This window comes from Caretta caretta, chromosome 1 (genome assembly GCF_965140235.1).
Source record: "Caretta caretta isolate rCarCar2 chromosome 1, rCarCar1.hap1, whole genome shotgun sequence".
Classification (NCBI taxonomy): Eukaryota; Metazoa; Chordata; order Testudines; family Cheloniidae; genus Caretta; species Caretta caretta.
Genome location: NC_134206.1, coordinates 10,041,668 through 10,057,817, shown reverse-complemented (window position 1 = coordinate 10,057,817; position 16,150 = coordinate 10,041,668).

Below are 16,150 nucleotides of genomic sequence, written 5' to 3'. Positions count from 1 at the left end.
GCGGATGATACTAAACTGGGAGGAGTGGTAGATACGCTGGAGGGGAGGGATAGGATACAGAAGGACCTAGACAAATTGGAGGATTGGGCCAAAAGAAATCTGATGAGGTTCAATAAGGATAAGTGCAGGGTCCTGCACTTAGGACGGAAGAACCCAATGCACAGCTACAGACTAGGGACCGAATGGCTAGGCAGCAGTTCTGCGGAAAAGGACCTAGGGGTGACAGTGGACGAGAAGCTGGATATGAGTCAGCAGTGTGCCCTTGTTGCCAAGAAGGCCAATGGCATTTTGGGATGTATAAGTAGGGGCATAGCGAGCAGATCGAGGGACGTGATCGTTCCCCTCTATTCGACATTAGTGAGGCCTCATCTGGAGTACTGTGTCCAGTTTTGGGCCCCACACTTCAAGAAGGATGTGGATAAATTGGAGAGAGTCCAGCGAAGGGCAACAAAAATGATTAGGGGTCTGGAACACATGAGTTATGAGGAGAGGCTGAGGGAGCTGGGATTGTTTAGCCTGCAGAAGAGAAGAATGAGGGGGGATTTGATAGCTGCTTTCAACTACCTGAAAGGGGGTTCCAAAGAGGATGGCTCTAGACTGTTCTCGATGGTAGCAGACGACAGAACGAGGAGTAATGGTCTCAAGCTGCAGTGGGGGAGGTTTAGATTGGATATTAGGAAAAACTTTTTCACTAAGAGGGTGGTGAAACACTGGAATGCGTTACCTAGGGAGGTGGTAGAATCTCCTTCCTTAGAGGTTTTTAAGGTCAGGCTTGACAAAGCCCTGGCTGGGATGATTTAACTGGGAATTGGTCCTGCTTCGAGCAGGGGGTTGGACTAGATGACCTTCTGGGGTCCCTTCCAACCCTTATATTCTATGATTCTATGATTCTATGATTCTATGATCTCACATACATCAGGAGCGGCTCCCTTGCCTCCAGAAGCGTTACACTGGTGTAAATGAGAGTCAGGTCCCAGGTCTTTCCCAGTGCCCATGTCTATGATGTTAGGTATGTCTACACATATGGTGGCATGTGGCGTACAAACACTGCGTGCCCAGCTAGCCCGCATATGCATAGTCATAGCTTAGGCGAGGGAGTAGAGGGCCTATTGTAATAACTCGGCCTATGAATTGTCCCTAATTGTAAGCTCAGTTGGTGAAAAGTGGGTAAAGGTTCGTGAATTGTCACAAGGATCCGTTATATCAAACCAGTAAAGAAAAGTGAGGAGCCAGGAAAATGGAATGAATGTAAAGAGAAAAGGGGCTCCTGGTACCACTCGAGGACAGTGGGAAGGTGATGACTGGTAAACAAGAGGCGCAGAGGACTGGAAATCAAGGAATCAAAATTGGTGGGTCGGAAATTAACCCTAATTGTTGGACAAAATAAAGAGGCTGGATTATTCCACCCATCACCCTGTTTGGGGCCCTTAAATAGAGACTTTTACCACTGCCATGGCTGGGGTGGAAGGATTATGTTCATGATGCCAGGCCTTGTGGGCGGGAGGGACCGCCATTGCTGCACCAGCGAGAACTCCAAACTGCAAGATCCTGTTCTGTCTTCCCCTCCCTCTTGTGCTCCTTTCTGGCCCCATCTTCCCGCTGTCCTGTCTCTTTCAGCTTTTCACCTGGCCCTGAAATCAACTAGACCACATGGCACCAGCATGGTGAGATGAGGCAGCCCTCCCAGCTCTGCCTGGCCTGAGAAAGACCAGTGAACGAGAGAGGCCTGAGCAAACGTAAGAACGGCCATACAGGGTCAGTCCAGTATCATGTCTTCTGAGCGTGGCCAACGCCACGTGCCCCAGAGGGAATGAACAGAGCAGGGCAATTATCGAGTGATCCATCCCCTGTCATCCGGGCCCAGCGTCTGGCAGTCAGAGGTTTAGGGACACCCAGATCTTAGGGTTGCGTCCCTGCCCATCTTAGCTAATAGCCACTGACAGACCTGTCCTCCAGGAACTTTTCTCATTCTTTTTTGAAGCCAGTTATGCTTTTGGCCTTGGCCTTGTTTTAAACCTGCTGCCTATTCATGTCATTGGGTGACCCTGGTTCATGTGTTATGTGAAGGGGTAAACAGCCCTTCCCTATTCACTGTCTCCACACCAGTCGTGATTTTATAGACCTCTGTCCTATCCCCCCTTAGTCGTCTCTTTTCTAAACTGACCAGTCCCAGTCTTATTAATCTCTCCTCCTACAGAAGCCGTTCCATGCCCCTCATCATCTATCTGCCCTTCTCTGCACCTTTTCCAGTTCTACTATATCCTTTTTGAGATGGGGCGACTGGACCTGTGCGCAGTATTCCAGGTGTGGGCGTGCCGTGAGTCGATAAAGTGGCATTATATTTTCTTTCTTGAGTAGTAACAGCTAATTTTGTATGCGTCGTTGGGGTTATGTTTTCCAGCGGGCATTACTTTGCACTTAACTGAATTTCATCGGACATTTTGTTGCCCAGTCATCCAGTTTTGTGAGATCCCTTTGTAACTCTTTGCAGTCAGCTTTGGACTTAAACTATCTTGAGTCATTTTGTACTGGCTGCAGACTTTGCCAGCTCACTGTTTACCTCCTTTTGATTCTTTTCCGTTTGTGTGTGTTGCATTCAATACATTTCTAACCTTTGGTCTACATTTGAAGTGTGTTTGCCATGGTGCCAAGTAGGTACCAAGTCTCCGCCTACCAAACCCCAGACTTTTAATGTTGGACAGTGACTGGCTTATGTTAACCCCTTCAGCCCACATACTATATCTAAATTAATACAACATGCTCTACACACCTGAAGTGTTATTTACCCCTTCCCATAAGACATGTACTGGGGTCACCCAATGAACTTAACAGGCAGCAGGTTTAAAACAAGCATAAGGAAGCACTCCTTCACGCAATGCACAGACAACCTGCGGAACTCATTGCCAGGGGATGTTGTAGTGTGGTGTAGGATATGCACCCTATGCTGTTTCTACACACCCAAGCAGTGCCTCCCGCATCTACAATTTTTAGCAACATACTGTCCGACTGCCTTCCCCCTGCCGGAGCCATTCCCCGCTGCCACGTGTAGCTACGCGGGTCCTGCCTCAACTCTTTCCTCCGCCGCATGTGTAGACTTAGCCGACCACAGCAGCTGAAGCCTGATGTTTATTGGTCTTTAAGAGAGTGTTAATACCTTGTTTCCAAAGCACCAGTCCTCTGACGATGCCCTATCGTTATATTAAATGGTAACAAACAGCCCCATTTTACAAGTGGGGAACCAAGCGACGCAGGTATTCATAGAATATCAGGGTCAGAAGGGACTTCAGGAGGTCATCTAGTCCAACCCCCTGCTCAAAGCAGGACCAATCCCCAATTTTTGCCCCGATCCCTAAATGGCCCCCTCAAGAATTGAACTCACAACCCTGGGTTTAGCAGGCCAATGCTCAAACCACTGAGCTATCTCTCCCCCCTATTAAGTGACTTGTCCAAGCTTCCTCTTGCACAGCCAGGACCTGACCCCAAGACTTTAGAAGCCCCCTGCCTGCAATGCAAGCTGGCCCAGGCCCAGGGGGAATGCCTGAGGGCACTTCATGGTGTATAGATACAAGTGCCCTGTAGCATATTTTGTAAAACTAATCATGCCTCCCTAAGCCAAGACCCCATTACAGCACAGCCGTTATCCCTGGGATGAGAAGTATCATTATTCTAGGCTCCAATTATAGACTGTCCTGATTAGAGCAATCCTGTGAATAGTATGGAAAATTAACGTTGATTTAATTATACAGCCGAAACTGCGCAAGGGGTTTGTTCATCGTTAGCTGCTTTATTAGTCATTCCTTCTCGCCAGAGCTCTTAAAAATATCCGGTGTCCTAACACCATGTGCTCCTGAGTGCAGGTTGGAAGTAGAGTACGGAAAAAGGTTTAGATTTGCAGATTCCAAAGCCAGAAGGAACCGTTGTGAGCATCTAGTGTCCCACAGGCCAGAGCAGTGGTTCTCAACCAGGGGAACATGCCTAGTTACAAACACCTCCTGCCTGCCGCGGATCAGCCGTTCCACAGCAGGCAGGAGGTGCTGGGGGGAAGGGGAGTAGCGAGGGTGGGGCGCATTCAGGAGAGGGGGTGGAACAAGGCCAGAAGAGGCAGTGTGGGGCCTCGGGGGAAGGGATGGAGTCGGGAGCGGGGCCCAGGGCAAAGGTGGGGGGGGAGCCCCCCCGGCACATTAGGAGGTCAGCGCCTATGTTCAAGGGACCCAATTCTCAGAGGCTGGGTGCTGACGTTGAGAGTCAGGCCGCTGGCACCCAAAGAGCACTCATCCCTTCTGAAGGTCTTGGCCCGTGAGTCTGATGCTCCCCCGTTCCGCCCATGGTCACGTACACCCCCTTCGCACAGGCACAAGGTAACTGGAAACCGCGCCAGGTTCCAGGAGCTGGGCTCCGATCCAGGGGGAATAGCCCAGCAAAGGAGGTGGTCAAAGCACCCCACGCCAGTCAACAGCCCAACGTGCCAACAGAGTGAAGCCATGCGATGCATTTTTGGGACATCCTTGTAAGCATACTGACCGGCTTCAGGGCATGCAACCAGGGGATGACATGGACAAGAGGCTGTATCAGGAGATGCCTAGATAGGACTTTTTTTTTTGGAAGAGTAAATTCTAAGATCTTCACCCCCACCACCATGACATTGGGACCAAATGCTGCAAACTGGATTGTCCTGCAAACACAAAGTCACTTTGCAATGGAGGTGGGCCCATCTCAGAGCTGCAGCTGGGAGGGGAAGGAAAACTCCCCCCCCCCACCCCAGGAGGCTACTGCTGTGATATTTGGCCCTTGTGCGTGAGGATCTCAAAGCTCTCTAAAGACATTAGTGAATGAGTCTCACAACTTTGAGGTGACATAGTTCAGTATCGTTATCCCCATTTTACAGACAAGGAAACTGAGGCACAAGGATGTGTCTCTTGCATGACTTTCCCATAATGTTTTAAAGAGGAGGGGGATTTCATTCCCACCCCACCCCCTCGATCTGGCATTCTTTTGGCGGAGGCTGCCCTGGGTCTCTGCGGGGGTTCTGAGCCTTCCCTTGGAGGACGGAGGACAGGGCCTGGTCTCCCGACCAGCAGCTCCTTTATCTCTACCCAAGAGATCTCCCATGAGACCTATCTGAGCTGCTGGTCCTTCACCAGGGGCTCCTCTGGACTGGGAAGCGGGTCATGGCAACCAGGTCCATGGTGGCTGCTGGAGGAGTGGGGCTGGAAACCTCCTCAGGGAGTCACTGCTACACAACTCCCAGCTTGGTGTGGAGGTAGCAGATTCCCCCTCGGTGCGCCAGAGGTTGGTCTTCACAGGTGCCACCAGGATTGGAGACCTCCCGGACTACGACCAGGGGGACTGGGTGGATCTGCTTCCACGGGCATTTGGCAGGTGCATGGGACTCTCCACCCCTCTTACCCCCCCGTGTATACTCCAGGAGGTGAAAGCCTTCCTGCCTGCCTCTTGGGCCTTCCTCAAGCAGGTCCTGTGGGAGGGTGTGTCCCTGCCCATCCTTCACTCCTGGCCCTCCAGACCTCACCATCAGGCCCCTGCCCCACGAGCCCCTCTCCCCCTCCCCCCTGCTGCTCCCTCCACACCATCTGAGCCGCCTGCGTGACCTGCAGCCTGTCCGTCTCCAAACCGTGCTAGGAAAACAGCTGTGTGCTCCATGCCCTTCGCTTCCTCATCCTCATCTCCTGCCCTGACCCCAAGCAGCAGGACCTCCTGCCACCTGTGGAGGTTGAGGCGCCCCGGTGGCCAGTCTCTATTCCACCCTAGTCCTACGGCCTGCCGGGGATATTGGTTGGCGGCTCCCTCATGGAGCTGTGAGCATGGGTTTGTCCCTGGCCTGGTTCGCCCCCCTCCCCAACAGCTGCCCCTTCTGCGGCATGAGGGGGACCCTGGTGAACGTCTACTTTGACTGTGCCAGGCTGCAGCCCCTTTTCCAGCTCCTCCAAAACCTTCTCCTCAGGTCCTGGCTGCACTTCTCCTGCCCCTCCTGATCCACGCACCCCCCATCCGTGGCCCCCCGGAGTCACGAGACTCCTCGTCCTCCTCCTCCGGGCGCTGGGCAGGGCAGCCGTCCACCATACCAGGAGGAGGCTGCTGGACGGGGAGGTGCTCTGCAACTGTGGGGCCTATTTCCATTCCTCCCTTCGATCCCGCATCCGGGCAGAGTTCCTCTGGGCCGCGTCCACTGGCTCCCTGGCTGCCTTTGAGGAGCAGTGGGCACCGTCCGGGGTTCTCCGCTCGGTGTCCCTCCCCGGCGCCCTGATTTTGACCCTCACTCCAGTCGCTGTTTGCTCATTTGTTGTCCCACAAACTCATTTCAGGTCTCCAAAAATGTTTGCAAAGCTTCTTGTCCCAGATTGGGCAAAGAGCCAAAAACCTGAGTTTATTTTCATGGCACTAAACCACAGGGTTTTGTTTTGGAAACACTGGAATTCACCCGACAGTGGGAATGTTTTGGTGCTTCCCAGATAACATATGCTGAGTGGGAGCGCTGGCTCAGTGACAGCCTGCCAGGTGAGCTGCTGAGAAGCCAGAAAGCTCTGGAAACCCGGGCTATGGAGGAGTCGGGGAGATGGGAAGGCCAGCAGGGAACCAGACAGAGGTCCATCGGACACTGCCTTGCTTCCGTTGACGGTTTAGTCGAACCAGACACCTTCCCGCCTAACATTTTGATTTAGTCATGTCAGCATTTTCCGATAGAAAAATGTTCCATCAGAGAACTTGCGACCAGCTCTACTAAGTGACTTGCCCAAGGTCAAGCAGGCCGGCTGTGGCAGAGCAGGGTACCAAACGCGGGTTTTTTGCATCCCAGGCTAGTGCCCTAACCGCTGGGCATAACAGGCGGGTGCTCAGCTCTGTTCACAGCATACGGCCCTCCCCTGAGAGCCCCACTTCACTTGGCACCGCAGTCCTTTCATTCCTCACACCTGCAGCAGTGGCAGGCAGCAGGAGAAATAGCTCCACCCTCGGTTCTTAGCAAGGACCAGCCCTTTGAAATGGTTTCGGAGTTGGACGGGGCCCCCACACACCTTGGTTTGCCCCCGCCCTGACTTTTTAGAGGTTTATAATGTTCCCCTCTCACGCTCTCTCTCCCCCTGCCCCAGCATTGCAGGCTAGAATGTAAACCCATAAGTGTTGTGTGTGACACCACTTTGCCCCCCTCCCTGCAGCTGTTTCGGCAGCAATGCCCCTGCTATGGTGGGAAGCTTGCTGCGGCCTGGTAGGAAGGAGACTCACCCTCTCGCCCAGCTCCCACCAGCCTTTCCATAGTGCCTTTCCCTGGCTGGATCTTACTGCACTTCACAGAAGTAGGCATCACTTCCGGGTAGCAGAAGTTAAGGCACCCCAGGTGAAGTGGGCTGTCCACTGTGACCCTACGAGCACCCCAGTACCAGAGACACCCTGATGTGTTGGGGTGAGTCCCGGTTGGCCTGACCCGCTCAGCACACCCCATGCACTGTTGTCATGGTATTTATTTAACTGGCATCTTGTAACAGATCACTGGAAAACTAGTAACTCGCTGATCATTAGTGTTCTTGTGTGAGGGATGGACGGTTAACATACAAAGAACTGTACAGAGATGCTGGAATTACAGGCCTCAAATGTGTTTGGCGGACGGCACCCAGGCCCAGCCAGCCCGAGACAAAGGAATGCTGTTCTGGGGGCTGGACCGTGTCTCCAAGGTAAATTAAACCAGGGTGAGACCGTCTCGCTTGTCCACTGATGCCAAGGCCACAAGAAGCTGAGCCTCAAGGGCAGCAGAGCTGTGAGGCACCTGTTGACCGAGCCCCGCACTGGCCAAGGGGAGCCCCAATGAATCACACATCAACTTGGTAGAGGCAAGACTAGAACCCAGCTCTCTGGCCTCTCAGACTGGTAACTCGTTATCACACCAGGATGCTGCCCTCTAGCCCCTCACCACCTTCATCCACTCACCCCGCAGCTGCATTAGCACCTGATTCTGGTGTAGCTGAAGCACTTCCTTGCTAAGGCTGATGAAGGGGTAGCTTTCCTCAGCAGCCTGCAGGGCCCTCAATCACTGCACCGTACACTCAGTGAGGAGGGGACAGGTTCACTCCCACAACTGGGGCTGTTGCTGTTTCTTGAAAGTACCCTCCATTCTAGGTGTCAGTCAGCCCAGGTGAGGGGGGAGGGATAGCTCAGTGGTTTGAGCATTGGCCTGCTAAACCCAGGGTTATGAGTTCAATCCTTATAGGGGGCCATTTAGGGATCTGGGGCAAAAATTGGGGATTGGTCCTGGGGGTTGGACTAGATGACCTCCTGAGGTCCCTTCCTGATATTCTATGACCCTCCCTCCAATCATAGGCACATTTATATCTAGGCCGCTATTTGCGAGTGTTTTTTTCTTTTTGCGGCAGAAGGCAGTGGGGAAAAGGACCTGGAGAGACCCAGGCCAGGTTGAAAGGTACAAAAAGAGAGAGCTGGAAACCAGCATTAGGCTGTGTCTACACTAGCACTTAGGTCCCTCAAAGGTGTGAAAAACCATCCCCCTGAGCACCAGACGTTTCGGCCCACATAGCTATCACCGCGTGTTGAGCTGGTTTTATCCTGTCTCATTGGCATAACATGGCTACACGAGTGTTGATACAGCCGAGCTGGTGTAGGCTTGGAAGTGTAGACATGGCCTACACCCACTGTAGGGCATCTACTCCTGTCTACAGTCCGGCTAAGACAAAAACTAAACCAGGCTTTGCCACAAAGAAAGCTTGACAGAGGCGTTTCCCCCCCTCTGAACTCACCAGTGCAGAGTCCATCTACTGCCCCGGCCCTGCACACACCTCAGGAAGGGGCTGCTGTTGTTAGCAAAGGAGGAAGGGGGGGGGGGGCTTTCCATTTACACAGCACCCAATCAGCCGGGGGTCACAGCTCTGCTCGTTAGGAGCAATTGAAACAGCCCTGACTGCTTTCCACCCCTTTCCCCGAGTTCTAACCGCCCTCCCCCCCCACTGAGTTATGACGGTAAAAAGGGGCAAGCAGGGGTCCCACTGCACTTCGTTCGGCGTGGTCTATCAGGCCAGGGGGCTACGTGCAGCTCTGAGGAAGCCCGGCCGTCTCTTTATGGAGGAAGGGCGGTTTGGACACATGGTTAGGGCACAAACGGCATTTTCCTCGGTAGGAAAACACAGCGCTGGGCACCTCTTGAGGTTCTGGGTTATGCTCCCCCCACATCTAACAGCCCCTCCCCCCAGCCTAAGGGGAGGAGCTATTGGACTCAAGACTCAAGAAATTTCGGGGGACAACCAACGAAAAAAACAGGGACAGGAGTGAGGGTCATAAGGTCAAACTCATAGAGCTGGGGGACACACTGAGCAGAGACCCCTGGGCAGCGCCCACTGCTCCTCAAAGGCGGCCAGGAAGCCAGTGGACGCACAATTGAAGGGAGGAATGGAAATAGGTCCCACAGTTGCAGAGCACCTCCCCGCCCAGCAGCCTCCCCCTGGCATGGTGGACAGCTGCCCTGTCTGGCGCCCGGAGGAGGATGACAAGGATTCTCACGACTCCGGGGGTGGGGGGGGGCACGGATGAAGTGTGTATAAATCAGGAGCAGGGGGGAGAAGTTCAGCCAGAATCTGAAGAGAAGGCTCTGGAGGAGCCGGAAAAGGGGCTGCAGCCTGACACACGTGAAGTAGACGTGCACCATTGTCTCCCACACCCTGCAGAAGGGGCAGGAGTCAGGGAAGGGGGTGCCTTGTTCACCAGACACACCAGTGCTTGGCGGTGGTAAGCTGCCCCCCTTCAAAGCCATGTGTTTACTGAGTCTGGCATCACAGACTGTTCAATGCCCGACCTCCCCCATGGCTCGTTCCGGAGCCGACATGTGGAATTGGGCACCCGGACTCCAAGTCTCTGACATGTAAGCGAGACCTGGCTTTTCACACTACAGGGAGCAGGGTGGGAACAGCTAGCGGCTCCAGGCCCCGGCGCCCTTCAGGATTGACTGCAGTCAGCAAGAAAGAGCCACTGGAAATAAGGAGCTGGGCTCTCCTCCTTGAACAGAGCCGAGCTCCTTCTCCCGACGCAGGACTGCTTTCCAGATAGGCATCTCAAAGAGCTTGGGAATGCCCTGCCAGCTGTCACCTCTTGCCTCAAGTGAATCGACTGCAGCTCCAGCCAGTCCCCAGATCACAGCGGTGGCCGTACCCTACCCAGAGAGAGGACGGCCGCTCAGATAAGCCGGGCCCAAGCCACTTAGGACTTGACAGGAAAGGGTGACTTACAGCTAGGATGGATGAAACTGGTTGGCGTGGAGGGATGCTGGGACTTGCCCAAAGTCACCCAGGAAGAACCAGGAATAAAACCCTGAGACCCCATTCTCTGACCTTATCTGCAAGGCCCGACAAACTCCTCCAACTTATGCATGCCCCTGTTCTGTACCAACAGACGCTCAATGTGATCATCTCTGGCTTGGTGCAGATGAGGAGACCAAGGTTCTAATGCCAGTGTTATGGTCTAATACCATCTATGGAGACTTCAATCATGGAAGAATCTAAGGGAGCTGGAGATGAAGGGGTGCCTCGTGGTTTTCCAATAATTTCCTTGTTCTCTTGTAGGGTTGTGCTCAACTCTTGCCTCCTGATCTTAATTCTTCAAGGCAGTTGATTACAGGTGTATCGTGATGAGTTGATTCACCTTGTTCCCTAAGAAATGCCTCGGATTAGCCAACCACTAAGATCTGCTCCAGGTGAATCCTTGGTAAACAATCCCGCAGGAGGACTGGTTGGCATAACGATTGCTAGGGCAGGGCTAAATGAACTTGGGGACTTGCCGTGAAGGAGAAGGAAGCACATGGGATGAACGCCGCCCCGAAAGCTACGAGACTTGTGACCACTGGAGAGACTCCTGCTGTTTTCCAGCTCAGTAGATATAAAATGCAGGGATACACTCTTCTCACCTCCAGCCCACTCATTCATCCGGAGCCCCAAGTTACATACACTCTGTGTTTACCATCAGTGACGAGAGTATTTCAACCAGGAAGGATTCACGGCCAGCTCTTACGTGTGGATAGCGTATTTCTGTTATGCTCCAATCTTCCTTCGTTTCCACTGCTGCAGCTGGCAAATGTATTTCAACTGCCTGATTTTAGCATTAAATTGGAGCAAATGGACCTAATGGATGTCGCAAAGACCTGATTTGGCCTTTCACAAATTCTTCCCGTTTCAAATCTGTGTAAGGAGATTACCTATCTGGGAGTGAAGATAAAACTCAAACGCTGCTAATTTCTGCCTCCAGGAACTTCTAAGCAGTTCTGTAAAGCAGCTAAACAAGGGTCTAGATAGCAACTGCTTCCCATAACCCTGCTAAGCAGGATAGAGGGAGTCAAAATGAACATCTGCCCCAGGATCACTTGTTTAATCGGATTTACGGCCCCTGGGAATCTCTGCCTCGCTCCTTAAAACGTTGGAACATGTGAACTCCACGGAGCTGGGTACACGTGTTGGGAGATGAGCCAGCTCTCATGGTCACATGTGTTTCATGTTTTATTTGCATGTGCTGTAGCTGCTCCTGGATGGTGAAATTCACCTCTGTGCAGGGAGATGTGTTAGGTGGGGTGTAGGAACAAGGGACACATGTTTTTACCCTTGTTGCCCTCACAGAGCCACGTCCACTCCAGGCAAAGAGCAGGATCCCATCCTCCTTCCACGTGAATCAAATTGTTAGCTGATGATCCAATTGCAATTTAAATGCTTTCATGCTTGCAGGAAATGGGGGAGAGTCAGACAATAATTATCGCGTGACCGTAGACATTGAGATTCAAAAAGTTCAAGCTTTATCCCTGGTAAAACACGTCGCATGTCACAACATACACACGAAATAGCCTTAAAAGCAAACTCTAAGAAGTTCTCAAACAGCATTTTTCGTACATTGCCTAGCTGTACATTTCTATCATCAATAGGCATACAGTGACATTGACGTTTACTGATAGAAACGTCATCCTTCCAAGTGTAATTATACAACACAGCTGAAGAAAGTGGGGATGGGGCAATGGAAGAGTGGGCAGGATCTACAGAAGTGGCGATGCATGAGCCAGAAAACCTCAGCTTGACTATCAGATCCCAGCTGGGGCTGCCGGGCTGGAGGCTCAAAAGAAAAAAAGACAGACTTTCAAAGGAGCTTAGGGGATTTAGATACATCTTGGAAAACATGTCTAACTCCCCTAGGCCATTTTGGAAATGCCAGCCCCTTCGTCTTGTAGGCCAAGCCTACATGGAGATGTCAAGATAGAATCTCATGATGGCATTTTTAGTTGCTTTCCAGGATACAACCCCACTCTGGTCCTCCAGAGAGATTGTTCCATGGACTTTGGAGACTTTCCTGGGTGCACATATTGAACCTGGAGGATTCATGCTCCATCGTTACTTGTCCCTCAGAACATACAGCGTGTGTCGTTCTGTCATTTGTAATTTCAGATCTCTCATGGAAACTACAATTTTGGTGGCAATCTCCCCATGCTGCTGTCTCTCAGATGTTCGGTCTAAGCTAGTATTTTCCATACTACCTTAAACAAATGAACAATCAAGTCCTGATTTCATTTTGTGGAGGTGTAATGGATGTTGTAAATCTGACACTTTAGACCAAGATGTTGTTTAGCAAAAGAAAAACCCCCACCACCTCTCAACTGGCTCATCCAGTTACTCAAACTTGCCCTCCAAACATAGGCACCAACTTCCCCTTTTTCCCGTGGGTGCTTGACCCCACCCTCTGCCCACGGCCTCACCCCCATTCCAACCCCTTCCCCAAAGTCCCCACCCCAACTCTGCCCCCTCCCTGCCCCTCTTCCAACTCCTTCCTCAAATCCCCGTCCCAGCCCCGCCTCTTTCCCACCTCCTCCCCTGAGCATGCCACATTCCCGCTCCTCCCCCACCCCCGGAGCATGCTAAAGCTGCCAAACAGCTGTTTGGCGGCAGTCGGGCAGGAAGCACTGGGAGGTAGGCATAGGAGCAGGGATGCAACGCGGCAGAGGGGGGGTGGGGCTGGGGGGAAGGGGAGCTTGGCTGCCGGTGGGTGCAGAGCACCCACTAATTTTTCCCCGTGGGTGCTCCAGCCCCAGAGCACCCAGGGAGTGGGCACCTATGCCTCCAAATTCTTCTTTTCCCAAAGGAGCACTCGGGTGAAATTTGGAGCAGAAGACAGTTTGTTCAGCAAGTTAATGAAGCTTTGTGAGAACAGGATTTGGGATGGAAAAATGTCTCTCAGACTTTGGGACTTGGAATAAAATCTCTGAAGACCTTTTCGGGTCCAATAGAATTCAAAACATGTTTTTTTCTGTCCTTTTGTAAGAACATGCAAAAGGTCATGCATTGAAATCATTCAACAGCTGCCATCTGGACATTTTGCTGGTAAACAGCATGAAGAAGGAACTGCAACTTGGTATGAGTCCATAGGTTAAGGGAAACCGTCAATCCACATGTGAGCTCTACTTGGGGTGATGCTGCGAGACAGCATCTGAAACTTTGAGCCAGACGGGAAGAACTTTGACAACGTCATGTTTTTACACACGTCCTTATGTAGAGTCAGAAGAGCTTAGCTAGGGCACAGGCCTCATCTACGCCTAAAACTTAGGGCGACCTAGCTACGTTGCTCAGGGCTGGCGTAGAAAGGCTACGTCGAAGGAGGAATTCTTCTGTCAACTGCAGCTGCTGCTGCTCAAAGAGTTGGATTAATTCCATGGAGGGAGGCGGGGATGGGCTCTTGCCGGTGCTTCATCACACTGGGCTCTTCCAAGAAAAAGGTCAGTAACAAACTGAGCTTAGTTGCTTTTTATGAAGGCAAAAATCACTCGGGCTTCCACCCCGGCTTGGGAGCTGGCGTCTGGCCTGCAGCATTCGTCTAACGCCTTCATCACACAGAGGCACTGCCCACACGCACACGGCAGAAGAGCTGCAGCACCCGATGCCCCGTCAGCTCTGCGGGCAGCGCTCCGTCTGCTGGGACAGTTCTCCGGGCTCAGCGGATGAGTGGCGTCGGCTTTAGCCTCTTCCTCTTTATGCTGGAGAAGAATGAGTCAAACTTACGGCCCCCTGGTTATGTGACAATGATTAAAATAAGTCAGTCGCTTTCTTCAAACACTGAACAAGGAACTCTAGGGGAAAAGGATGGTCACTGAAGCTTTATCTGCCTTGCTCTGCTTCAAACCATCCCCAGCTCCCAGCTGTAGACTTCAAGATACAGACCTAGGACCTCTCCTGCCCACCGGCCCATCGCAACCCACCTGCCTGTGAGGGGATGAAAGGACCTGCCAGGATCTCCCTCTAGCTTTAGAGTAAAGCGATGCACCCGGTGGGTTGCTTTGACTCCTGCAGAACAAAATGTAATAATAGGTGGGTTTATTTCCCCCTAACACACCTTTGAAACTCTCCCGGCTCCCTGGACTCAAGCGGGAGCTAATTTTTCTCGGTTCTAACCTGCCTCCTGGGGCTGGGACCATTTTCTTGTCGTTACTGGTCCATTTCAGACGCCTGGAGGAAGCAGCATCGTGTAGAATTCTACAGTGTCCTTTAACAGCCTCCTTGCATTAGATTGACTCCGAACAGCAACGAGCAGCTGATGTGTGCAAAGTGCTAAACAAATATTAACTGGCTTTGTCTCCCCTGCTAAAGTCGGTCCTAGCCCCGCTTTGCACATGAACTGAAGCAGGCAGTTCAGGGCCTTGCTGGGAGCTACTCAGAGCTGGGGGTAGGAACCCCTGGTGCATCTTAGCAAAGCCGCTGTTTTGCCCAGGTGCCGGCAAACCCTGGCAATCTGAAGGCGCAGCTAAGCGAGGATGTGTGGTAGGGTGGCCTAGCGGGTAAGGCACCAGGCTGGGACTCAGGAGAGCTAGGTTCACACTCCAGCTCTACCCCGGGTGTCTTGTGTAACTGCTGGGAAGCTGATCGGCGTTCCCAGAATCCCTGTCTCCCACAGGTATTGCAGCTTAAAATCACCAAGAGGGGGCGGCGTTCACCTGCCCTGGTGCATACAGGTACTTAGGGAGCCAGAAGCCCAGATGGGCCTCTCTGCCCACATGCTAGCCTGAGTGCCCGCTGCTCACAAGCCCCTTTCGTGCTCCTCTGCTCTGCTTCCCCTCCCCTATGCAGCTTTCCTCTGAGCCAGGAGCACTGACTGTCAGCTCCCCACTCCAGAGCCAGGGAGCCATGCACCCCAAAAGCTTGGCTGGAGTCAAAACAGCCCCCTCGCCCATGCTGCAGCCTGTATCTGAAGGACCACCCAGCAGCCTGCCCCATCCCATTCACCGCTAAACCGCAAGCAGCTGCACCCTTGGGCTGCTCTGATCTGTGCATCTGGCCATGGAGCCGGGCTGAGACTTTCCAAAAAAGGCAGCAGCACAGAGCAGGAGAAAGCAGAGGGTCGGGAACAGGAGCCAGACAGGACACGCCCCAATGGGACAAACATCTTGGAAACAAAAGCGGTAGCCAGGCTAAGGGCTGCTTTGCAGTAACTCCCCATCGCTTTGCCAGTGGGGGCTGATTCGAAATGCAGACACGGAACCTTTTAAAATGCAACCACTGAAAATGAAGGGAGGCTGTGGAGGGAAGGAACTGGCTTCATCTCCCCTTACGTGCCACACTCCGGAATTAATCTGGGTTCGCGGATATTGAGACAGCGCCTTGCACTGTAAGAGAAGGCCCCATCTCCGGTAAGTGCTCAGCATTGTGATGAACGGCTTTATGTGTAGGGGCAGTGCGGCCTAGAGGGTGAAGCACTGTGTGACATTGGGCCAGGCCGTTAGCCTCTCTGTGCCTCAGTTTCCCCATCTGGACAGCCCTGCCCTACCTCAGAGGGGTATTGCGGGGCTAAATACACTGCAGAGTGAGAGACGCTCAGATACTACGGTGATGCGGGCCAGCTTGGTAGGTGCCACGGTTCCTAGATACCTGCAGGAGCAGGCCAGGGCTGGCTGAGCCAAGCCCTCAATAGGGGCCACTGATCCGATAGAGGAAACACCCGTCAGCAAAGATGAGCCGCTAGGGTCATCGTCCAGGTCGGAGTCCCAAACTCAGCTCCATGGCTAGCGGGCAGGCTTCTGGGCCAGCGGGCAGGGAAGAGGACACGTCGGTTGGTAGGCGGGATGGCCAGCGGGGAACGTTCGGAGTGGCTAGCGTGAACCCCTGTCCAGCGCAGGCCGGAGCCC